At 33.8% G+C, this 27,553-nt stretch overlaps 1 protein-coding gene across 11 annotated transcripts in view; it reads right to left on the bottom strand.

The window, feature by feature from the left end:
* Positions 1–14,088, bottom strand: part of LOC128240798 (uncharacterized) — a 47,483-nt gene extending 33,395 nt beyond the window's left edge. For 9 of the 11 annotated variants that reach the window (XM_052957673.1, XM_052957681.1, XM_052957680.1 and 6 more), the window contains exon 1: positions 13,748–14,088. The gene's annotated coding sequence lies outside the window, so the exon portion shown is untranslated. The remainder of the gene's footprint in view (positions 1–13,747) is intronic. The other 2 variants (XM_052957682.1, XM_052957677.1) reach the window with 1 other exon arrangement.
* Positions 14,089–27,553: the final 13,465 nt, after the last annotated feature.

Below are 27,553 nucleotides of genomic sequence, written 5' to 3'. Positions count from 1 at the left end.
CGTCACATAATCCGCGTCTATTCATAGTTTTCGGATTTCCGTGAACTGTATATTTTTATACAAAATTGACAATGTAAGCATGTGGGTTGACACAAACAATTATGCAAAAATATATATTTTGGGTGATGTGGAAAACCAGCTCAATACATGATTTGTTAGGGTCAGTTATCAAACCCGGATTCGGTAAACAAAGTACTTTGTATGAACAATTGCGTTAATGTTTTGGAGATGTTGATGAATGTTTTAATGCTGATTGATCAATATGTAAACTTTGTTTTCTAGGTAAACCTTTTGAAAAAGATCGTTTGTATTCAAATTATGTTCTCTAACGCTGCAAGTAACATACCCAAATATTTGGAAACAGAAGATATCAATCCGTAGACATACGTTGTTTTGCCTTACCACTTATAGGACACAATATACTGTTCTGCAGACAAAGGTTATGGTTAATGTACTAAGCTTTCGGCGATCACCGCCTCCCGTGCCATGCTCTATAAACCCTGTCAGTCGGGGAGATTGACTGGGACGTTACAAATGTCAAACGGTAAGGCTGGTGTGCTGCGTTATGTTCAGCGAGACGACAACATTGCGTTGAGCAAACGGGCATATGACCACATTCTTTTGGTTTTCAGAAGATGGCATTATGTACAAGATACAAGATACAAGAAATAAGAATCTTTATTAAAAGTCGGGTATGTGTTAACAAGAAATATCAGCTCAATGGGCTGTTTTCCACATATGTAGGCATATCAACTCGGAAAACGCAATTTAAAAACCTCAATTTCTTATTTGACCAGTTATCTAGGCAGTCCAATTCTTCAAAAGTACCTCCTTACATATTGCCAAACATTATTACTGGTACTATTATATATTTTACGTCACGGATAAGGGTAAGGGCCTTTTAATTTCCTTTTGCCCATTCGCATAATGCTGCCGTAAGTGGCATTTTCCGCATAAGCGATCCAGTCGTCTGCTAAAATGAGGATTCTCAAAATGAAAGTAGTGTATATACATTAATGAAACGACAAACACCAAACCCTCATATGGTACATATGCATACACATACTTCTCAGAGACTTTCCCAGCATATATATGTTAAGCACTTACAACCAGGACACAAATCTACACCAGCATAAACCATGCGAACGGATAACACTGTTCATATCCTGTCAATGAATCACTCTCCAAGGTGCTGTATCACTATAAATTGGAGATAAAACTTCCCCATTATACACGTATCTACCATCAAAATCCTAAGGGAAATTTACTTGACATATCACTGAATCACTTACGCATCTCATAAAAACAACGATGCAAGTAAACAAGTTGCTGGTTTTAATATGGATGAACACTAAGCGGAATGAATTGAGCATCGAAACGATTTTTAAATGATAAATTGTAATTCCCTCGTGAGCATTCCCCACCTTCGCAGCAAATGTGAACTGAAAGCAAACATGTTTCCCCTCAAACAGGTTACATATGTAGCTTCGTAACTAATAACTTTGTGTGTACATGAGTTTCACAATTGATTGAGCAATTTACAACGAATTGATTGCTTCATCAAAGTATTTATTGAAACTATTTAAGAGAAGTGTATCGCTTATGACAGGAAAAAAAATATTTAAGTGTTAAGCAATTAAGCATAGCTTCTCCGTCTCCTTTTTCAACCAACACTGAACGTAAGCTTATCAATAAACATAGATTAATTAAATATTATAGCTTAGTTCAGGTTTGCTCGTTTACGCTTATCACAGCAAGTATCAAACAAGCGTATCTCATATTTCCTTAATAGATGTTTGCAAGCTGGTTCTCTCTTGACCAAGTTCGTTTTTTTTAATTTAAGTCAATTTTGATCCTGACGTCTTTGTCATAAATAAAGTATTTGTCGTGTTTTGTAAATAGGTTTGATATTTCTTTGGACTGAATCTTGTAAGTATGCCATATATATCGTTTTTGATGTTATCTTTTCCAGTTTGTACAGTGATTGTTTATATCTTTCAATTAGTGTTTCAATGCATAATAATGCATCTGTCATTTAGTTGTCAAATGTTGAATACCTCTTTGTTACCGTTTTATATTTGTTTGTTCAAAATAAATCTTATTTGCTCGTCGGATGACGTTACTGTCCAGACAAGTGTGTTATGTATTAAACAAATGAGGATAAATAAACCATATTCTGATATGTGGTAGGTGTGTGGCCATTGTCTGAACAGCCATTCATTTCGACACCTTGGAGGTCGCAATTTAAAAGTTTTGAATTGCCGAACCGGCTGCAAAATATGTCACTTAATTCGTCAGTTTTTTTCCCAAAATTGGTACATTTTATTATATAAATTAATGATACCGTTGCCACCGAGTGTCCTATTAGAGCATTATTTACAACTTGGATTTAAGGGCGTCACACGTTGTCTTTTAATTTTAATCGGTATGAAATGATAACCGTTGATATTCGCAATTATACACAATAAACATCAGTGCTACCAACTTTTGTCTATTGATATATCTTGAGAATGATCAAATGATCTGCCTATATAACAATCGGTATGACAAAACGTATAACACAACTTTTATAAACAAAATTGTAGAACTGTCAGGGTTGGTATTCAATGTTCACCTTTAGTCAATCTTAAGGTCAAACATTATTGTCTTCATTCACTATATTGGTTTGATATGTATGTCACGCAATGAGATTGTCGAAGTAAGACCGAAACTAAATATCAGCCAAAGATTTATGATAAAGAATAGTGTGTTTATGTCACTTAATTGTTTTCTCAAATCCAAGTCAGACAACTATTGAATATTAACAAAGGTTTAATGTAGAAGTACAGCTTCCCTTCTTTCGTGATATCGCTCTGATACAAGTTAGACCAATACTGAATACTAACCAAGTTTTAATATTGAAGAGTAGTGTTCATTATGTCGTTTAATTCTTCTCAAATCCAAGTATGACAACTGTTGAATACCAAGAAGGTTTAATGTAGAAGTACAGTGTCCCTTCTGTCGCGAATCACTCTGTTACAAATGAGACCAATACTGAATACCAACCAAAGTTAACTGTTGAAGATTTGTGTCCCTTCTAATGAAAAAATGAAAATGAGTACATTTTCCATCCAATATTACAATGGTATAAATACATTTATTACGCATAAGTTTGCAGTCTATAGCATATACTAAAATTAACATTAAAAAAAATTAAAAAGGAATTACGCATGTATTTGTATTTTTATAACATGAGTTGTTGGCTTAAGTTTGTGTTCAGTCTTTCAAACACGCATGAACGTAGGTACACACAATCGCACACACACACACACTCAAGCACACAAACACACAACATTACATAAACACCAATACTCCATCACCAACACACCAATACATTAAAACACCATTTCACCAAACCATCACACCAACACACACACCAACACATACACCAACACAAGCACCAACACCCCCACACACACACACACACACGCGCGCGCGTGCGCGCGCGAACACACGCACGCACACTCACACACACACACACAGACACACAGTACACGCACACGCACAAGCACGCACGTACGCACAAATCGGAAGATTCCAAAATTATGGTATCGAACTAAACTCAAAAGACAGGAATTAAAATGTTGTCAGTACACAAAGACCTCCACACTTGAGCACGTTATGAGGATCAGGAAGATTTCATAAATATACGTGCATAAGGAAACTTGTATAACCAGTAACGCGAAAAATATTCCTCTTCGACATTGTATAGCATCAAAAAAATGTGAAAAAAGACTTAAAAAAGAGTTAAAATACTATAAATAAACTGGTTTATTCTTTTGACATTTGAAGAAGTAGGCTTAGCAATAAGAGACCATCTTAACTAGAATATACTAGAATACACTGGTACAGTTTTATATGCACGGATTGGCACAACCTATCATTCATATTCTGTATAATGTTTCCTCATGTTGAAACAGAGATGCTTTGAGGCACTTCGATATTAAATTTTTAATAAAGTTGGGCGAGTTAATCGCAAGCTATCCTGATTTCATTTTCGATGCTTAATGGGTCGCGGATAACTATCAATCCAACATTATGAGAGGGTATTTATCGAAAAAGTATTTGCCTTGAACGACTGACAGTGTATGCTGAATCTTCTATACATACTGCAGTTATTACGGATTCGTTTGAGAACTAGGAACTTGGATCCTCCAGATGTGAGCTCTACTGTAATACCATTGAGCTGCTGTTTTCAACGAACATTCAATGCTCAAATTTTAGTATCAGGGGAATATAAGTCATACTCATTAAACGCTTCCAAACTGTTTCACTAAAACTCAGCTCTGCTAAGGTCGTTTAAAGTTGTTACTAGACCTTTTACAAATAACATTTGCATCGTTGTTTGATGGTTACTACTTGCCAATGAAAATTCATTCGAAAACATGTCAACTGAAGGAGGAAGACGAACCATTTGCTTTGAAAACAGGAATTGATGCCAAACCGTCAGTTGGAGGAGAATGGGTTTTCATTTTTTTTGCACCAACGTTTAAGGAGTTCCATGCTGCTATCCAATTTTGGGCATTTTAAGAAAACCTCAAGTACCTACTGACATGCACCCCATGATTTAATAAGAATATAGTTCTGACCAGCGAACTATTCTGCTTTATATGCGGAATGAACAAATCAAATGGCCAATACATTTAAAAACTATATTCACATGTCTGCGTACAAGACATGTGTTCTGAGGGTATTATAACGCCAGAATCAGTCGACAAATTTTTAAAAAGAACACTTGACGCTTGGCAGGAAGCCAAATCGTATTCTCCAGATATTGATCACTACATATTTAATGTGTCGCAAAGGTGACAAGCACACCAACAAATAATACAGGTCAATCACAGAGAAGAAAACATATTGCTTGCCGTTCATTCGAGAACATGTCTACGAACGAAATGGCAGATTATTTGATAGATCTCTGAAGTGTTTCGCTCTCGTACATAAATATTCAGTCTTCATCCGTGAAGACAATTACATAGCCGACGTGTTTTGATAGTTGCATTAATTTGCACACACTTCATATCCACAACATAGAAATAAATGGAATGCTTGATCTCTCGTCTTGCCGATTTTTTTCCGCGTTGACCCTCATAAATGTAGATGCTCAAACGATCGTCATACTCTATAAACGTACCGCTGTGTTGTGCCTCCATAATTTGGAAGATATGTATTTCTTACAAGAACTCGACAATGATCATTTAACGAGGTATTCAGGGTGTCATGAACAAGGAAATCTGCAATTTCAAAGAGCGGGAACTTAACAAAGGTGAAATAAACTCACAATCTTTGCCTGCAATCGGCAAGTCGAATAAGCTAGAATTCATAGCCGGATTGTACAAGTTACTCGAGCTCTCACTGGTGCATATTGACTTTCAACTGTCTGCTCTTAAATTGTCTGATATGCGAGTGCCAAATATATTTATAAACGCTGATAACATCGTAAAAGTGTGCACTTTTTTCGAGGTGAATTGAAGCAAACTTCACGATTCTCAAAACGACTGTAATGTCTTGTCATTGAACATGCTAGTCTTGTGTTGACTTTGGATCTTACAAACTCTATGCATTCATAGCCTTTACTTGACATTCGTGAGCTACTACTTGGAAATGACTTGCATCAACTTGGCATTAACTCGCATTTACTTAGCAGTTTCATGCCCTTTTTGTCATTATCTTGCATCAGTTGACTATTATCTTTAATTTTCGTCTGCTTTGGCATTGCCTATTGTATGGTTGGCATTTATTAGTCCCTTCATTTAAATGAATTGTATATACTTGGCATTGGCTTGCATCATCTTGGCGTTCATTAGCCACTGTTTTGAATTGACTTGCATTAGCTTGGCTTTCACTAGCTTCTATTAGTTTTAATTTGCATGAACTTGGCATTGACTCGAAATTGACTTGCATAAACTTGGCATTAACTAATGTCTACAAGGCATTAACTAGCGTATACCTGGCATTGGCAATTATCTTCGTCGCCTTATCGTGCATCAAATTCTCATTTACTAGCTTCTACGTGGCATTTACTATCTTCTTCCTGGAACTGACTTGCATCTACTTAATATGAACATGCATCTACTTGATATGACTAGGATGTTCTTGGCATTGCCTAGAAGCTACTTTACATTCACTTGGGTGTTACTTGGCATCAACTAGCATAGTCTTGGCATTGAGTTTCGTCTAATTGGTACCGACTTGCATTTGCTTGTCACTGAGATGCATCTACTTGGCATTGACTAGCGTCTCCTTGGCATTGACTTAAATCTTCTTGGATCTACAAGGCCTTGACCTGCACCTACTTGCCTTTGACTAGTGTATACTGGCCTAATATATTAAATAGAACAGAACAATTCTTGGTTGCTTAAGTATCACATTCATTTCGTTACTGATTGTTTAGCACATATTAAAACTATAACTGATATGTAAATAAATATAACAACAAAGTATAAACAGATATGTGTAATAGATTAAATAAAGAGGCAAATACATATTCATTCCCAAGGTTACACATATGTATATACATATATGATATATGCATTTGCTGTACAGATAATAGAACCGATTTTTCCTTCTTTTTTTTTCTTTCATAAAAGACTTCCATCACACTTAATGTAAAATTTTGGCAATTTTTTTGGGGGGAGTAATGGCCACGTAGCTATTAATTAGAATTATTTTTATAAAGGCAAATAGTTTTTAGTTTTTGTCAGTACATAAATCATGTTTTTTTCTTTTTATCATTAAAGTCAAGAAAGTTAAACATGATATTAAAAAATGCATTAACTTATTTTAACAAAAGGAAGCATATACATGGTGTTTGCATTGTTGTGTGGACAAATGGCAGTCGAGGATTTTTAAATTCTCTGTTAATAAATTTCACGTAGATCGATTCTGAAGAATGCGTCAAAAACAGTTTCAAAGAGTATTTTTCAGTCAGTATATTTTACCACCAAGTTAGTTCGAGGTAGCCCGCTCTGTTTTCTGTATATCGTCAATATTGAACTCTAACTTATTTGGTGTTTTCTTGTGGATTTGTCAGAGTCGATATATGTAAATTTGAGGAACAAATACTTTTAAAAATCCTCGATTGTCATTGGCCCACACAAAAATGCACTATCATGATTAAGTTATATACGGTAGTAAGACCGTGTTCTACAATGAATCACATTGTTTTGTTAATGTGAGGGCAGCTGCGAAAGAATAAATCATTCTGATTTTATCACAGCTGAGGAACATCCAGGACTTAAAGATATGGCTGTAGTTTTTCGCATAAATATTATCACAAACAAAACTAAAAAGACACCTCAGCACTACAATTATTGTAATACGGCAAACATTTAACATGTATATATCACATCATAAAATTACATATGATATCAATACATGTTAAAAAGCAACCCCCCCCCCCTCACCAAAAAAAAGTGAAAAAAAGAATAAAGTTAAAAAGAAGAAGATTAACTGTACAGTTCAAGCTAGTCAACAATTTCAAAATATGAATATGGGACATTAAGTTAATAATGCAACCAAAGCATGCTTGTGGTTAATTACGAATCACTACTTGAACTTGTACGTGTAGCTACTAGTACACGTAAACGTATATATATATATATATATATAGAGAGAGAGAGAGAGAGAGAGAGAGAGAGAGAGAGAGTATTTATGCACTGTGCTGTTTATAGAGTTGTGTGCTGTTCTATGTTTCTTGTTTGTGAATTTGTGTCCTATGTCTTTGGCGTTTGCCCATTGCCACTAAACCGGGTTTATGTTTAAACTTTTTGCTACTGAGCATGTTTCTGTAGCTTTTTGCATATATATTAAGAAGCTCAATTGCGCAAACAGCCTCTAACAGTTTGCGAAGGCAAGGCTCGGCGGTACCGAACAGGTTTTTTTGTTTTGTAGTTGCCATTGGATTTTGGGAATCCCAAACATTAAGGATTACTCTTAAAGATAAGTAAAATGCAATTCATGGTTTAAAATGTTAAGGTGTGTTTAAGATTGTCATTTGCCGTATCAGCTACAAATGTATTGCTAGCAAGAATTCAACTGGTTAATGGAAGTCTCCGATAGGTAAACTTCATACGTATTTGCGTCAATAGATCATAGTTGCCACAAAACACCGAAACCAAAATCAAATATGAATTTCAAACTCGAAAAAATTAAGTGAGTTGAATGTTGTTTTTCATCTATATGCTTTAATAATTCGTTTATGTGTTCATGTTTGATTCGTCATACAATTAAACACCAAAACTAACAACGATGTCACAACATATGTCTGTACAAAACGATTGATTCTTTGTATATATTATTATAAGTATTAAAGGAATAACATGTAGCCTTTTTTAGATATTGTAAACAAAACAAAAAGATTTTGTTCAGGCCAAAATGTGTGTTCGATACAATTCCAAATCATAAGTTTCAAGATGGGTTGGTTTTCAATATAACTGTCAATTGAATCTGAGAACGATGTAGCTTATTTGGGTATTTGTAATGAATAACAGACCAATATTGAGAAATATTTAAATGATTTTAACTTATATAATAAGTTAAATATTGATTATTCACATTTGTACCAAAATTCGAGTAAAGCAATTTTAACTTCTAGAAACACGTACGGTTTTAGCTCATTTATTTATTTTGACGCCATGTATTGAATAGACAAAATGTACCGAACACAATCTCCGGCTGGAAAGGCAATGAAAACATGTTCATTTGTGTTTTACTTTTATTGGTATCTATTTTAGCAGAAACGAACAGATTACGTTAGACCAAATTCTTGTCTACAATCACATTTCATTCTTTTTTAATCATTACCTTCAGCTCCATCGCTTGTAAAATTGTTGTCAGGATAGGAACTCATTCACCCAAAACCTTTATAATTACAGATAGTTCTATGGATGCGGTAACTGTTTCTTTTGTTTTATAACGCTATGTGTATTCCGTTTTATTCCTCTTATACTTTATCCGTGTCACTCCGTTTAGGTTTCTGCTACGGAGCGTGTCTGTGTAGTGTCCTCTATATAAGTAATGAACAAAATGTCCGCCATTGCTTAAATCCGAACAGTATTTCTTAGTCTGTTAGATATATACATATAATGACCATCAGGTTTCGACCGATTACATGCGTCCTTATCCACTCATCACTCAGTTTTTATTGAACACCCTTCACCTCTCCGCAGGGTAAACCTAGCCCCCTTTTCGAGTTATTATTTATTTATAACCCTACTACAACCGCCATCGGGGGCGGGTCATAAAGGGGCGTTAAGGACATGTTTACCTTGGCTATACTTAAACATATTTTTACAGAGCATAGAAGGATTGACTTTTAGTATGAAACGCCGACAAAACCCTTCTAATCAGTGTTTAGACCATGCAAAAGGTGTAGTTTACTTATACTCAATAATTAATGAGTTAAAATTGTTTTACCTTATTTACATTGGTAAAGATTTAACTTCAGACAGGAAACATAATTTATAAAAAAACAACACTTGTTATCATTATGCAATCGAGTCAATGAAAGGTCTATCTTTCGATTTAGAACAACAAACATTTTATGTTCCAAATAATTAAGGTATATATTCTGGATTTAACCATGCAATCAGTTATATAAAGCATTAAACAAAATGTCTCCAACCCCGATGGTTGGTTATGCCCCGGGACCCTTAGACTATTTCAAGATAAACTTTAACATCAAATTAAGTCGAACTAGGAGTTTTTCACAGAAGTATTGACGTTCCTGGAGACAATTAATAAATCAAACCCCTATTCTACATAGTCCTTAATGTAATAACACATCGCTCCACCCTCTCCCCAGATTTTAAAGGTTTATTACCATCGTGTTGTGTCCTTAAGCCGCCATCCGTTCGCTTTCAACCTTTTTTTGGTTTAAACTCTATTAAAAATAAAACCATTTCGGACTATTAATTCTCGATGACAATTTGTCAGAAATGTCTTGCCTCAGTAGCATCTCGGACGAATTTGATGCTGGTTCGTTAAGGTAAAACAGTCTGTGCCCCACTAAGTCATATTACAGAGTACCAAAATAAACGATCTAGAGGGCATATTTATATATCCGGATTTGGTAAGGCCTTATAAAGGTTTGTCTTGGGGATATTTCAAATTTGCTGGGACAGTTGGTTATAGAAGTATGAAGGCTCATGTTGAAGCAATATGTCATGCAAATTGGTTGAAATGTTCATCTCCATCATATCAAGGTAGCATTTGAGTAACATTTGAGTATTGGTCCTGTCGAATAAAAATCTAGATCACTACTTGTCGTTTTCAAAAATGACATATATTCAACTCTGAATCTAGGTAAAACAAAATTCTTAAAAAGAAGGTAAAGACCCAGGTTAAAAAGTAGGTTAATTTGTCAAATGTGTCAAAAACTTGTCGACACTGTCGTAGAAACTTAAATAGAACGTTAATAGTGATACTACATAGGTCTTTTGCGGTTCTTTATAGTGAAAGACAAAACAACTTTAAAAGTCAGATATTTTAGTCAGCATTGAAATATTGTTAAAGCTAAGCAAACTGTTTGAACAACTTCCTTATTTAAACGCTACATCAATGAACAGAAATAACACTTTAGCTTAGTAGATGTGAAAAAAATGTTTGTTGAATGGTACAGTTCCCAGACGTGAAAGATCCATTAACTATGGCAAACTAAGCAGATCATTACCCGGAGACTGCTTTGAACAAGGGCTTAAAAAGGGGGCTTAGAGGGAAGGTTATAATATCCACGGATAGTGCATTACCGAATATAGCGTATGTCTTCAGTTGACAAAGTGGTACCAGAGGTGCGAATCCTTATGCCGCCGACGCAAGATTTATCTTCTTTATTTGACACTTTAAGCTTTCTTAAGAAACACGTACACTTATCGCCTTCGTTGTTGGCATCGTTCTTTTGCAAACATCTCGGCCACTAATTTTAGCGGTGTTTATTTTCAAAAATATTTTATTAAAACTAAACAAACATGTAGCTTATGTAACACATCCAATGCCTCATTTACCTTTTTCAAAACACAACAAAATAATATCTAGTAGATGATGGTAGATGCAGGTGATTTTTAATATGACACTAATTTTCAAGTAGCATATATTTACCAAAGTAGACTAATCATTTTCAAGTTGGTTCAAATTGTGCTTTTATCAAACATTCGGTTATATCGTATATTTCATGAAGTCCTAGTTTGTGGACTAAACGTAGTCGAATAATAAATTGCCGGTTAAAGCATCCTTTTTATCTTAAAACAATATAATTTCAAATACTCTTAAGAAATAATAACACAATGGAAACTGCAGGTACAGGTACAGTTGCTACAATAAAAACCACAATCAGTTTACCTGACTCATTATAAGCTTACTTCAGCTTACCTTGACGATAAACCATTCGAAACTAACGTTATTGAATCTGCACAGTTTCTTTTCTAAATCCTGTAATAGGGATGTTTTATAACCCACCAACCCTAAACGTAATTTCAAGTTCTTTCCAACAGGAGTTTGCCACACACTAGGTCAATATACTACAATGAATCATTGATCAAAAGTTTTGAGATCAAGTCATGCTTTCAAATTTTCAAAAGCTGCGGCTTTGACCTATTTGATCCAAACTGACCTTTTTGAGCAAATACCCATGATCTGGAGCACGTAACCGTACCGCCGCAAAACGACTAAATAAGTCTTATTACCCGGTTTTCGCCCAATCTCCCTTTCACAGTTTTAACTATGTGATAATTTGGCTTTGTACATATGTACAAATCTGCCTTTTTAACAAAAGACTGTTAATTATTTGTTCCATTGAATTCAGGGTGAACGTATAATTGAACCCTATTCTGTATGTGAAAACTGATTTCGAAGTATCGGTTGTCTGAATAATAGCTGGTTTAAATGAATTTGGAAATTGCAAATAGTGCATCCGTCAAATGATCAAATTACACTTTGAGTAGGGCTGTCATTTTAAAGATATCATAAAATGTTTTCAACAGACAATTATTGTATGATCGAAGTTTAAAATCACAACGAAGCATACCAAGTGACGTTTGACATTATTCATCACAAAAGTGTCAGTACAAAACACACGCATGGAAATACTAAATTTAAAGTAAGAAAATAGGACACGATGATGCTGTATCGATTTAAACAATTTTGACGTATATGTGTCATCCATATTCAGTTCACATTATCTAAACAAATATCAAGTTTTGATTGTTTGATTGTTTTTGTATCAACCAATTGCACTGTGGTAACATTTGTAAGCATGGCATTTCAATAGATCAGACAACGCCGTTAGACAAACAGCTATTTGAAGGCTGCAAAATCCAAATAAGTCAGATATTTAACAAAGAAGTATGTCGTGATTAGAAGTTTAGATATTGCTGTAACGTTGATTGATTGTAACGACAGATCAATAAGTATTGAATACGAGCATGACATGTGATAAAGGAAGAAAGCTTATTATACTAACAATTACTTGTAAAGGCGTATTATTGTGGTATTTCGTTTAACTCATGTCTGATCAAGATTTATAACGTGATCTGGGTAAATAGGTTTTAATTGGACAAACAATTTTTAGACTCAAATGTTGTTACTGTCGATGTGATTGAATAAGCTGTCAATACTTGTGTAATCTGTGTCATCCGGATGTGAGTGCCGCTGACCGTTTTTTCTTATTGTTTACTCTACTGCGCATTAAAAGTTGTGAAGAGATGTATAACCTAGGTAAGGGTAACGATAATACGCCATCGCGTTTGGGGTAATACTACAAATGGATCGTGTGTCTCTGCTTCTGCAGTTGTAGTAAAATCATCACATAGCAAGCTAGCCATCTTCGGTACGAAATTAGGCTACGATTCCAAGTGATCTATACACAAGGTTAACAAAAGGTCCACTGCATGTTCTGACTGCTAGCAGTGTAGTGCGAATAGATTTATAAGTGTTTGAAACACCAAACGTTTGATGAATTACCTTCAAAGTTAAATGATTAACAAACATAATTGGCAATAGATGACAACACCTCACTGATATAACCGAGAGTTGTTGAAGTAAACACCCAATTATGGAACATTGGGCGGTTGATATTAAATAATTCACCTTTTATTGACAAACGTAACCATCCAATTTACAAATTTCATAGAGCAGTAAATAAGTACTATTACACCAGCTGACAGCCATTGATCTTAAATAGTTTACTATATTTAAAACAATCGTATCAAATAGAATAACTTCTTTTTAATTATATTTGGTGTAAACAGTATTAATTCATATGATTTTAATATATCAGTATATAACAAGTATACATGAAAAGGGATTGAAGAGATAGCTTAGAGCTAATATTAAGACTTCTCTCCTCTTTAATAAAGTTTGTAAAGGGTGGTGAGCTCCTACAATTTTGGTATCATTTGAAAGGTTTTTGGTTTCTTGTAACTAATATTTAAAACCAGTTATCGTCCGTACATTATACAGAACGCTATGAGGTATTATATATGCTTTTTAGTTAAATCTTAACAGGATGTAAATTGACCTATTTTTGTAATTTTTGAGGCCAAAAAGACTTTTTTGTTGTTGAATAGTCTATATTTCATTCTTGATAATAACTTTTTCTGCACCCAAAACCTGTTTTTAAACGATACCAAAATAAAGAGGTCACCAAAATACAAACTGAAATTGGAACAACACAATATTATTTTTCTACCAATTAAAAAATCTGAATCATTACCTGCTCAAAAGAACGTGTATTGTCTTGATTTTATTTCGATAATTATCCTCCGTTTAAGACGAATGTTTGAAGAAATTCCTCGGTCATGATTGAATGACGTCACTTTAAATGGCATCCGATCAAATGCAATTGCACTGATATATTCATGATGTAAAGTTTTTTTTTCAATTTAATTAAAGTATTGTAAAAATGAATTATTAAAAACAATACAAATAAACCGGTTTCTAAATGTTAACAGAAACTATATTCCCTCCTTTACTGAACAGCTAATTTAAAAGAATTCCGTAGACAGTCGAGTTAAATTGTCGACGGCAAGGTATGGCGGTACCGAGCAGGTTTAATACTCGTACAATGTTTTATTTTGTAGTTGCCGTTAGAAATCTGGAATCCCAAACATTAAAGGGTTGCTCTTAAATACCATGTTTAACTTGTGTCGCCTTCCACTGTTCAAACGTCGTATGAATAACCAAAACATAAAACGTTTCAAATAAATCATTTTTGTTTAGTTTTTAGGTTCAATATTTAGCAAGCATTATCCTCTGCGACATGTGTAGGTGTAAAAAGGAGTTGAGCAAATTGTACGAAAGACAATTTTATTAGATTTCGTATCAATAAGCAAATGGCAATGCATTTTTCAGGAAACAGAGCGGGTAGTTGTAATTTGTTAGTTGATTTTAATATAGATATATTGATTTAATATTAATTATATACCTTTGTTAACCCGAAAAATAAGAGACATATATTTTCAAACATGGTATGATAACATCTCAGCCAAAAATTCAAACAAGAATTTTTATTTGAAGTATATTTAACGTGTTGTAAAAATGACAACCATCGTAAAGATTTATCAAGACTAAGACTATCATCTCATGTACTTGAATTAGAGAATGGTCGATCATTATATTAATATGAGTATGTAATAGGAAATGTAAACTTCGTTCACAAAATACTGTTGAGTCTGAATATCATTTCCTACTATGTTGTACAGTCTATTAAGAACTTAGAAATAAATATTGTATTTAATATAATCGGCAGAATATTGATGGATTAAAATATTTCATGTCAGTAAAGACGGATTTATTTTTTTCAAAACTTAGCTTAGTATGTATATAGTGCTATTCAATTGAGAACAGAAAAAGCTAGAAGTTTAACTGCTTCTATTGGACGCAATAATTGAGTTTTTTTTAAATATATATGTTTTTATCATACATAATTGCTTTATCATTATACTTTGTCTGCCCATTGAAGATAGTTTGTAAATGGCCAAATGCAAACATGCCGATTCGCCAATAAACTCTGAGCTGCTGACATACATTTCCGAAAAATGCAACTGCTATTTGATTCAAGGTATAATGCAATCTTCATTCGCTAATTTGGTGTCATTTGAAATGTATAACTTCTAATTATCCCGAATCTTTTCTCAAAGGAAGTTTGCTTTACTCCAAAAACAGATTATTCCACACAACTGTACTGTATCAAACATACACTTTTGAAACGTTTTAATTTGTGGCCTTTCACACCAACGTTTGCATTGTGGAAGGCCCTTAAAGTATATCTAGAGTTCAGTTTGTCATATTTTGTACAAATGTATTGCTAGCACAAATGTTATTAAGAAGTAGTAGTCTCAGACACAAAATAAACTACACAAAACATACGATAAAGATTATCTTAACCGTACTTTTATGAACTTCTGAATGTGATATGTATCATAATAATATAAATATAACGCCACCAATCGGGATATACGCAGAATGTCAATATTCAAAAGACACTTATCCGTATAAATTGTCTCGTAGGAGAAGGTTAGCCCTGTGATTTGCTTTCATTGATTAAACCTCAATTTGCGGTTAATGTAATATTAACTTAAAAGGAATGAATGGCCTCGTTCTTAGCATGTATTAAAGATTAGTTAATTAGTGGTATCATATAACTTCCCTGTGAAAAAGCCTGGTTATATCGAATTGTTTATTTATTAACTTCAAACCCTCTAAAATCCTAAATCATTACAGATAAACTACATCCGGGTACAAGGTAGGGAAAATACCTTTTGAATTATATATTAGCTACCTAACCTCAAAAATAAGAATTTGTATAATAAAACATTTGTATTCGACCAGAGTCTTAAATTGGCACATTTACGTTTTGTTATTATATTTGTTGCATTGAACTTCAATCAGTGTTTCTAATAATTTAACACATACTTTTTTACTTTTAATTTTGACCGATCAATTTCACCACTGCAATGTTTAATTTTGTGTAATATTTTAGTATTATATTGTTATTCATTAATGTCAGTAAAGGGTTATTTTTTTTAATTAGCTAAGTTTATATATAGTGCTATGAAATTAAGACAAGAAAAGCTAGAAGTTTAGCTGCTTCTATTGGTTATATTTTCGTATATAAAATATGATATTGCTTTTGTAAATATATATGTAATGTTATCACATAATTGATTTATAAATCATTATACTTTTGTGTCTATGTCATAAGTAGATAGTTTGTAAATGGCCAAAGGCAAACATGCCGATTCGCCAATAAACTCTTAAACTCTTAAACTCTTAATTCATTCTGTTATATTGAATTAAACTTATATGTACTTAATTATCACTATCTCAAATATCATGCATTCACGTATTCGCTTTATTTCCGATCAATATCAATGCTTTTATTTAAAATACCGTATTCATAATGTCATGGTTGAATGAAAACTTGTCGATCTCCTTATGTATCGCATTTATTAACGATTAACAAACCTTGTGCACTCTAATCAATTACTCTGCAGAAGTAATATTTACCCGATGCGTCTTGGACGTAAGCCTAGATCTAAGATATTTTCAGTTTAACCTTTAAAGTATTTTATGACTCTAAATAATTTCAAAAAACAAGAAAAGGGAAGGTAACAATATGCCAAATTAACAGGTACAGTAGATGCAACACATTAACATACTGACATTAAATAAAATGAAAAACAAATATCTAAAGCTACATTCATACAACTTAAAGCCAAGTGATATATGCTATATATAGTCGACCACTAGCACATAACCACAAGAATATGGTGAGCCCAAACTGAAAAACCCCATAACAAGATGATATGCGACAATCAGGTTTTAAAAACGTAACAAATTCTATTATTCTGTCTTCATTGGGGCCTGTAGCAAATGACGTTTTATACAATCAATACTGTATTATTGTATAATTTGCAAGTTGTATACCGAAGGTTTACAGAGTACATAAGCTGTGACTGTATATTCAGTTATCGATCAGATTGTCTTATTTAAAGTATCGGGTAGTCGCTGGTTTCCTTCACATGATATGTGTCTTTAAATATTTTTCGGATTTCCGTAAACTGTCTATTTTTATACGAACTTGAAAATGTGTGCGTGTGGGCTGGTAAAAAATGAATGCAAACTATATCATTCTTCTAATTTCATTTGGGATTACATTGCAGAAGCGTTTTGAAACGAATGTCAAAACCAGAATAATTATTAATTATTAATTCGAATTATCAAAGCAGGATTCGGTATAACAAGCATTTCACTCTTACCTACATGTTTTTCTACATACTATAATAATGAATCTAAACACAATATATTCAACTTAGTTATTATTCCCAGATCGTTCACATAGTTCCATAGTTCATGTTACATCAGATGGATCAGACTAATCATCAAATTTTGATAATGTTGATAAATATCGGCCAAACAAGCCAATGTTGAAGATGCACTTTTACTCCTAAATAAGCAGTACCACATGTTGTAAATTAATTTACCGTAACTAATGAAGAAATATCGAAAACAAAGGTTCTTATGAACAAATGATTTGAGACGAATGTTTCAGCTACACTGGTTGATATGCCACCCCCCTCCCTCTTCGAAAAAGAGGGGTATATTGCTTTGCACATATCGGTCGGTCCGTCGGTAGACCAAAGCTTGTCCGAGTGATAACTCAATAATTCCTAGATGTATGGTCACCAAACCTGTTTGATTGATTTAAGGGGCCATCGCGTCAAAGGCCAAGGTCACAGTGACCTTAAATGGTAAAAGGATTTTAAACCTTGTCCGAGTTATTAATCAACAATGTCTACACATATGGTCATCAAACTTTACATGGAGGCTGGGCTTGACCAGTAGATGAACCCTATTGATTTAGGGGTCATCGGGTCAAAGGTCAAGGTCACAGTGACTTTGAATGATAAAAGGTTGTCTGATTGATAATTTGACAATGCCTGCACCCATGGCCCTATATCTTGACTTGGAGATTGGGTCTGACCAGTCGATCAACCCTTTTGATCTTTGGGTCAACGGTCTAACGGTCGAGGTCACATTGACCTTGAATGATAAAAAGTTGTCCGAGTGATAACACGATAATGCCTGCACCCTCAAAATTGAATTGGAAGTTGGGTCTGTCCATTAGATAGACCCTATTTATTTGGGGGGTCATCGGGTCAAAGGTAAAGGCAACAGTGACCTTGAAGGCAAACTGGACAATTCCTGGACCTATGGTCATCAAACTTGACATGAAGGTCGAGCCTGACCAGTAGATGACCCCTATTGATTTTGGGTTTCAAAAAGGTCAATGTCACAGTGACCTTAAACACGAAAATACAAAGCCTCTCCCAGTGATATCTCAACAAAGCCTGGACCTATGATAATAAAACTTAACATGAAGGCTGGGACTGATCAGAAGATAACAATTATTGATTTCAGGTGTCATTGGGTCAAAGGTCAATGTCACAGTGACCTTGAATGCGAAAATGCTGTTTGAGTGATAACTTAACAATGCCTGCACCCATGGCCCACAAACTTGACTAGGGGGTTTGGCCTCACCTGTAGATGACCCCATTTGATTTTAGTGGTCATCTGGTCAAAGGTTAAGGTCACAGTGACCTTGAACACAAAAAGCTTGTATGTTTGATAACTTGACAATGCCTGCACCAATGGCCCTCGAACTTGACTTGGAGGTCCATGCATATTTCATTAAATTGTCCAAATAATCCTGACGACATGGCGCTCAGGGGAGGGGGGGGGGCATACTGTTTGACAAACATATCTTGTTTTCAAAAGTATGAGCATAATACAATAAAACAGTTAACAATGTTCCATGTTATATTAACAACATGCCATACCAATAAGGCATTTTGAGTGTCGAGAGCATCTATATTGCAAAAGTAAAGTCCACTTCTACATGCGACAGATCTCTAATGTCATTATTTGTGTCTGTTAATGCAAACTTATTGTATTTAATAAACTAGTACATGCTGCATTTGAAAATGATTGGTGACAGCAAAAGAACTAATTCTTCTTGCGGGTTCGACCAGACAGGTTTTACTGTGTTTATATCATCAATTTGAATATGCTGGTAATGACCACTCAACATCTATTCGCAGCATCTGTTAACTGAACGATAAAAATATTTCCCTCAAGCAGGTTCCAAATGTCGCTTCAAAACTGTTAACTTTGTGTATACCAGTGGTTCTAAATTGATTAAGCAATTAACAACGAAACGATTGCTTCCACAAATCCTTTGCTTAAATCAAGCGTCAAAGATTTTTAAGAAGTGTGTTATTTTGTATATTACCAAATAAACATAAATATGTGTTAAGCATTTATTTCACTCAACTCAACATATCCTGTATCTATAATATTGAATCCAGGGACACAGGGCACATACCTATATATAAAAACAGATAACATAGTCGGGACATTAGTTTTTATCAGTATATGGATTATTTACAGCTTCTGAAATCACAACATCACTTTTTAAGTGTCTGTATCAGGGTGGTTTGGGGAGGGGTATGGGGCGTAATCGCTTTGCCAGCTCATGCTTGTCCCATACAAGCAGAAGGTTTTAAATGACAAAAAAAAACAATCTAAAGTATTCATTCCTTTATTAGTCACTACAATCTAAATTTTAACTGGTATATACAAGTTATATAAAGGAAGTAGGTCACTATAACCTTGAACAAACAATTCAACAAAATGCAATGCATAGCTAACAATATGAGAGCGGAGTAAATATCTTAAATGTTATGTTTATGTTTTAAGTAAAACACTATTCAAAATAAAGGGGAATAACAAGTCTTATTACAAATAATAACAACGCATAACAGATAACAACCATCGAACTAAACGATTATGTTAATGCAATTTGTAAACATCAGAAAAACAAACTCTTGTCACTATTTTATTAATCTATTTGAAAGAACGCGTAAAATGATGTAAAAATATAACAATTTGCATGACTCAATATAGAATAATGAAACTTTGATTTCCCTTCTAATGACCTATATATACTGATTTAAATTGTTCATCTGATATTTAAGCGGGGTATTAAATTCTAATATACATACATTTGCTTTCTATAACATATACTTACATTAGCATGAATCCATTATGTATGTACTTTTATTCTTATAACACGTGTATTTAGCTTTATTGCTGGTTTTTGAAGCTTCTACACATGCAGACACAACTATAGATGGCTTAGCGAAAGACGTTTGAAAATCCATTAAACTAGAAGCTACATACGTCATGTTCAAAGCCCTCAAATGCATGTTATTGCATAGCCTATTCTATGAACGCAATCACAACCAAAGAGAAGCTATATTGACAGGATACGTTAATGATGATCTATTAGACAAATATATTGATTATCATTTTCCAATACCTCTAAATCGCTCGAATCAGGTAGATGGTTTCGACGTTTTTTTGTACATTTTTCTTTTGCATTAATGCACAACTTTCTGTGAAGCTCGTTTAGTATTGATAACTTTGTTCACGTTCGAAACCTTCAATTATGACGCTTAAAATCATGCTTCATTCGGAACTCCTCGGCCATTTTTATCGAAAAACCTCGGATGTATTTGGACGGTTTACATACTCAAAAAGTGGTACATTCATGTCCGCTGCAAGTAGATCGCGTAGTAATTTTATTGAGCAGTTAAACTTTATGACTTAACTCTTGGGAATCTTAATTATGTTTGCAATAGTACACTTTACTGACAATCAATCTAAACTTAGATCAATAAATACAACTCTAAAACACTACATTTAATTAATGATAATTAAAAAGTTAACGAACTACTTCAACTGATGTTCCTGCAAACATCCTAGGTTGTTTTCGATAAAAATGGCCGAGGAGTTCCGAATGATCATGCATATACCCACACCAAGAACGGCTAAACCTGAAAAATAAACAGCGTACGAAAGGGATAGCTTATCTCCCTTGTCTTATCATTCATTACCGATTTCATGATTATAGTCATGACAAATTACTCAACTACAAAATGACTGTTATTTAAATTCTTTATTTGAAATTGAATTGTTATCACAAATCTCATTACATCTAAGTATTTTAATTAGCTTTCAAACTTTAAATGGCAAGAACATTTTCTAAGTGAATTTCGTTTATCTTGTTGTTGCAACATTACCTTCTTCCACGTCGTGTTTGCTTGCATTATCTGCGTAAAACAGATACAATTTTATCCTGACCACATCTGAGATCATGTATGTAAGTTTAGTTTTGAAGTCCATTATCCTGTCTTTGTTGGTTAAATTACAGAGTTTGTAGATTCATCGCCAGCTCCTAAAACACTTCTGCTTGCATGGAATGGCCAGTGCAAAGCAGGAACGTTTCCCAATTTTCTTTAAATTAAATTGACCGTAAGTACAATATTTTTTTTATTTAAACGTTTGTAATGGGAACAGCGTGAAAGTTTTTACTAAAAGTGACATCAGAAAAGATTTACATATTGATGTTCATGTTTTACTATCCAGGGAAATGTAAAACAAAATCAAATTAATCGGTAAGAAAATAAAGTATTTCTTAATTATGCAATAATAGAATTGAATTGCGACGACCAAATGAAATGACTATTAAATTGTCCCAATTAAGTTTGGAATCAAATGGAGCCGTAATTAATCATAAGTTTAAAATTACTTTAAATTAGTATTTACACCAAGGCTTATACGTATAAACAACTCGTACGTTTACTTTACTTAAGTAGTCATATTGATCCAAGTATTTATTTTGACTTGTTTCACCGGCTGTTCCATTGCGGTCATCCCAATTATTATTGATAAAAGCTATGTTGATGCGTGTGTGGTCTGTTTGCAGTGGTGTTTGTACGTTAAGAGTATCTCATGTAGTGTCTTTTGGATCCTTACCTGGTACCTCTTGTGCTATACTTGCGTTTGTAACTAATTGATTTGTAGTTTTGATTGCATTATTGTACATATTAATATAATAGGACATCGTCATTACACATTTCATTATAAAAACAATTTAAGTACGGAATATCACAGAAAAAGTTCGTTTAGCGTATTAAACATATTAGAAAAATAGCATACAGAGGTAAGATATAACTAACATAGTAATCAACATCTAATTTGATTCAAATATCTTCCGGTAATATGGCGGACTAGTTAAGAGTTTTTCGTGCGGGCGTTAATTTTGCGTAATTGAATAATTTGCAATGCAAGGATTTTATAAAATTATTCGTTTGTGTTTATACAAATTGACTTTATCGTCGGATGGTGTTTGAGAGGTTCGTCTAAATGTACTAAATGTCAATCGAACTTTAACGTTTAAAGTATCGAAAACATATACCTGTTTACCTGTCTATACACTAGTGAGCACAGTGTCACATACCATTACTACCAGAACTTTACTTGAAGGATTAACAATCAGCAGTCAACCACCCACGCTCAAGTTTATTACAAATACACTGCGCAGAAAAGAACACGGGCTATGAGCCATACGGATAAGGTCGAAACACCAGTTTAGGGCGCAAGCAAAATGATGGAGTTATCATCCCCATTTTACCCGAACGATCTCAAGAAGGCCAAGGCTCTTTCAATTTCCTTTACGTCCGATACAACTGAAATAAACGGCGCGGACGTCCTTGATAACACTCATAGCGTCAATCTTCGAGAAGAAGATATAGTCAAGATAGGGAACCTATTAAAAGGTACATTTGAAGTACAGTTGTCGTCACTTGTGACACGTATAGTTGATGGCGTTGTCCACGGCATTCAACAGAAAATGGAAGCCATTGAGACTGAAAACTCTCAACTTAAAGCTATAGTTAATAAATTAGAATTCCAGCTGGATGTCTCATACCATAAACATGACAAAGCCGAACAGTATAGCCGTCGAAACAATCTCAGGCTTTCTGGCGTACCCGAGTCTGACGGCGAATCTACTGACCAGAAAATCATCGAACTTGCTAACGCTATTGGGGCGAACATTTCGCTCGATGAAAAAGACAGGTCCCACTGACTCGGAAAGCTACGACTACCACTCAGCGGCCCAGCAGCGGGTCCCTCTCGTCAGAAACCACGTGACATCATTATCAAGTTCACGAGTTACCGCGCCAGAAATAAACTTTTTAAACAGAAGACCAAGCTTAAGAGCGCAGGATATGGTGGTTGCTATCTAAACGAGGATCTGCCGCGCACCCGCAGTGTCCTCTTATTTCAAGCACGTGACATGCTGAGGAAAAAATCCATCACTTGTGCGTGGACGGCAGATGGCGTTATCATCGTCAAATGTAAAAACAATCGAAAATATCGCATCGAAACCTCAAAAGACTCTGTGGCCTTCAAGCAAAAGGCTTTAAATTTACTGTGTATCACTCGCTTTGTCGGGAAGTGTATATTTACTTGTCTTTGTGCTTTCGATTTAAATAGGCTAAAAAATTGAATTACAATGTATTGCAAGTCAATGGTAATTACGCTCATATTGCTATCATGTTTATGCTTTCTATTGCCTATTCTGATTTCGTCATAACGTTTTAATTCGCGAGGATTTTTTCATTAACAGATTGCGTGTAGTCATGAACACACTCATGTAGTTAATACATCTATACTACTCAATACGAAAGACCTACTCTGCACATTGTATTCAATGAATATTCCCTAGATCTCTCAATCTGCACAGTCTATTTCCCTTAGAGATACACCTGGATAAGTTTAATTCTCCTCATATTTATAATACTATAGTTTTTATGTGTCATCAATACACTTGTTTGCTTTTTTTTTGCACTAATTTGGCTACATTCACATTCGCACTTTACACACTTATTTCTGTGCCTAATTTGTGAGCCTCGTCCAGAAAAATTCATTGACCGATTAATTATTGTATATTGTCTTCCTATACTTGTACATGGAGCTTTTAAACTTATGCGAAGAAACTCCCACCGTGTATATTCTACCATTCTTTTACCAGTTAATTTCGTTTACTTACCTTATTCTGAAAAATACATCATGACAATTAGATTAACTAAACTTATATCACGCTGGGTGTTTCACCTTTGCATAAGGTAATTATTATCAATATTAATCATTGCAAATTATTGTTGCTTTCCTAAAATGTAATATTGCCATTACTGTTAGGAATATCGTGCAAAATCTTCATTGTTATCTCATTCACTCATAATAATTCACTTGTATTTCATGATGGAGTTTTTGTTCGGATTAACGAGTATACGCTTGCTGTATTTACACACACATACACATCAACCTTAATTCGCTTCAAGCTTCGAACACTTCTAAATTATAAACCTTACAATCGCCTACGAATTAATTTACTGATTAAATAACGCGTGCCATTCTGTCAATCTCACACATTAGCATACACACAAACCAACGTCTCTCATTCTACTTTTTGTACCAATCCACCATGCACTTACCGCAACTAGTATGAACGTTTTATATATAAATACTGCCTCTTCTGAAGGCTAAATTTCCTTGCTAAACATAATTATATTATAATAACATTACATCATTTGTCAAAATTATTTGAAGCTCCTTGAAATAACGTGCTGATCTCATCATCTATGTTTCAATTACTCAGTACTCTCTTTTACATATGTATAAATGATGCCACATATATTGCCGGCCTATGTCTTTGGTACTCCGTCCGTTTCTCACTCATTCGCATTGCTGTTTCTCATTCGGCGCCATCCATACATTACTATTATTTTTAACACCATAAATATGTACTGGCGTTATTATTGCTGCAAACCTGATGCAAGATCACTGGACGTGTCCAGAACTTTATTGCCTCAACCAAACGGTTTGACGTGTGGTGTTGAGCGCGCGGTGCTGGCTCGCCCTTGATTACGGACGGACGGTCAATATGTGTGACATCATTTCTTACTTTTTAACGTTTATTTTTGTTCTTTCTTTAAAGTGAACTATACTGAATCAACTCATTTAGTATGCACACTCACAACTATTATTTTTATTACTCACCATGTTTCTGCTACTAAACATGCTTTTGTAGTTTTGCGACACATTCTAGTCCACATCCTTATCATCCTAACAAGTTAACCTCAACACGGAAAGGAACTTATATAAGCATTCAAAATGCTTGTCTTCCAAACCGCTCAGAATCATTATATATTATACATTTGTACATTGTATATTTATTTCTTGTGTATATTGAACTGAATAAAATGTTTAAACTAATTTGATTCGATTGATTTTATTTCATTTGAATTACACAATACTTCAAACAAGCACATTCAGGAAAATAGTAAAATAAAACCATTTTGGGAAGAAATTTTACATTTTCCAAGTGAGCGAGTCTCACTATAGATAAAAAGAAATGTTTTGCTCGTAAGAAGTATTAATGATATGGATTCAATTTAAACAAATCCATTCAAATCAAACAGATATGCCTTACAACTGTTTCACATTAAAAACAAATAGTATGGGGAAGCATTGTTTAGAAGTAAAGAATAAAATTGATTTTTATATCATTAACATAAATATGAATATCATCCCATTTTGGAGTCATACACGCTTATTCTATTCTGAATAAGCTTTAAATAAACACAATTGGATAGCAGTAGCTAATCTTCTTAAAAAGAAATCCCACACAATTGGAGAAAAAATCCTAAGATAAGATGTATCTGCAACAAGGGAAATACAAAATTACGTGTAAGGTTACCAAAATTATATTAATGAATTAACGGCACAAATGTCTTGGAGATACGCAATTCATAGGTGTGGCCATTCAACTGTTTACTGGCGTATCTCAAATTATTTATAAATGAAAGTTAATAATTTTCCACGATGGGTACTAAATATAATCAAATGTTTTATTTGATCTACGTCACTTCGATAGAGATTAACAATTACGATGATAAGTTAATATGTCGATTGCTAAAGAACTAGATGGAATAGGTCATAATATTCTAAAAAATGTTTTGCTAATCCATTTACGTCAGTCATTGAAATTGGCCTACTGATATTTCTCAGGTTCATTAAAAGAGGCTAACATCCTGCCTATGTATAACTGTTCTGATCACAAGAATTTAAATGAATCTTTTAAAGTTCCCCTACGCCATACATTTATTATCATGAGGCGATGGTGCAATACTGACTATTCATGCAAATCATATACATCGATTAAATATCCGAGTAAAATCATCAATGAATGCTTGCCTCACAGTGAACTTCAAATATCCACTTTAGAGCAAAACATTGTTTTTACAAATCGAAGACAGAATTACGATTTTACTGAAAAGATTTAAAGTATCAAATGCTGCAAAATACATGTGTCAAAAAAATAATGGTCGATATATTCATCGGATCAAAAACTTATCAACACTGAATGTTCCATTTCTGTATGTGAGTATAAACAAGAAACTAATGAAATCCATCTTATTATAAAGACGCATTCTTAAAGCAGTGCACTAATAAGATAATAAACTAAAGAACAAAAGAGAGAATTGCTCCCATTTATTAACAAATTACTCAATTCTAATCAATTAATAATAATCAATAAAGACAATAATTTACTATCCACTTTGGAAGAAGCGAAAGTCATCGCAAATATTTACGCCTTGGGTTTTAAGGGTTTCAACTCATAATAGATGTCTACATAGTTATTAAAAATATTAAAGCTTAAATTATTTATTTTTAAAGAGAACACCGAAAATAGCTCTATGTATCGTTAGTGTATTTAACACTTGATTTTGGGTTCACTTTTATGTAAATCAGAAAAAAAAACATTTAATCAGTTAATCATTTTAGATTGTCTTTGTTGTCACATTTTAGTTACATGCCCTAAAGTAAGTCTTAATGATTAAGATTCAAGATTCAAGAGTTTATTGGCGAATCGGCATGTTTGCCTTTGGCCATTTACAAACTGTCTAATTATGGCCAAGACACAAAAGTATATTGATTTATAAAGCAATTATGTGATAACATTACATATACATTCACAAAAGAAATATCCTAATAATATATACGAAAATATAACCATTAGAAGCAGCTAAACTTCTAGCTTTTCTTGTCTTAATTTCATAGCACTATATATAAACTTAGCTAAGTTTTGTAAAAATAAGTCCCTCTTTACTGACATCAAATATTTAAATTTAGCCATATTTGGCCAATTAACTTTAATATGATATTTTTTTCTAAGATCTGAATAGGCTGTACAACAAAGTAGAAAATGGTATTCAGACTCCACAGTGTCATGTGAACAGAGTTTACATTTTCTGTTGTCTCTGTTAATATTCGTATATCGACCAGTCTCTATTTCCAGTGAATGAGATGACAGTCTAAATCTTGATAATTCTTTTCGGTGTTTATCATTTTTGACACACGTTAAATATTCTTCAAATAAAAATTCGTTTTTAAATCTACAATAGTATTCCATTTTTGGTTGGGATGTTAAGTTATCATACCACGTTTGAATATATTGATCCCGTACTCTTTGGGTTAACAAAGGAGAATAATTGTAATCTGTATTAAAATCAACTAACAAGTTACCATAACCCATTCTGTTTAA

The sequence above is a fragment of the Mya arenaria genome, chromosome 7 (assembly GCF_026914265.1).
Source record: "Mya arenaria isolate MELC-2E11 chromosome 7, ASM2691426v1".
Lineage (NCBI taxonomy): Eukaryota > Metazoa > Mollusca > Bivalvia > Myida > Myidae > Mya > Mya arenaria.
This window is presented reverse-complemented; position numbering and strand designations above follow the sequence as displayed.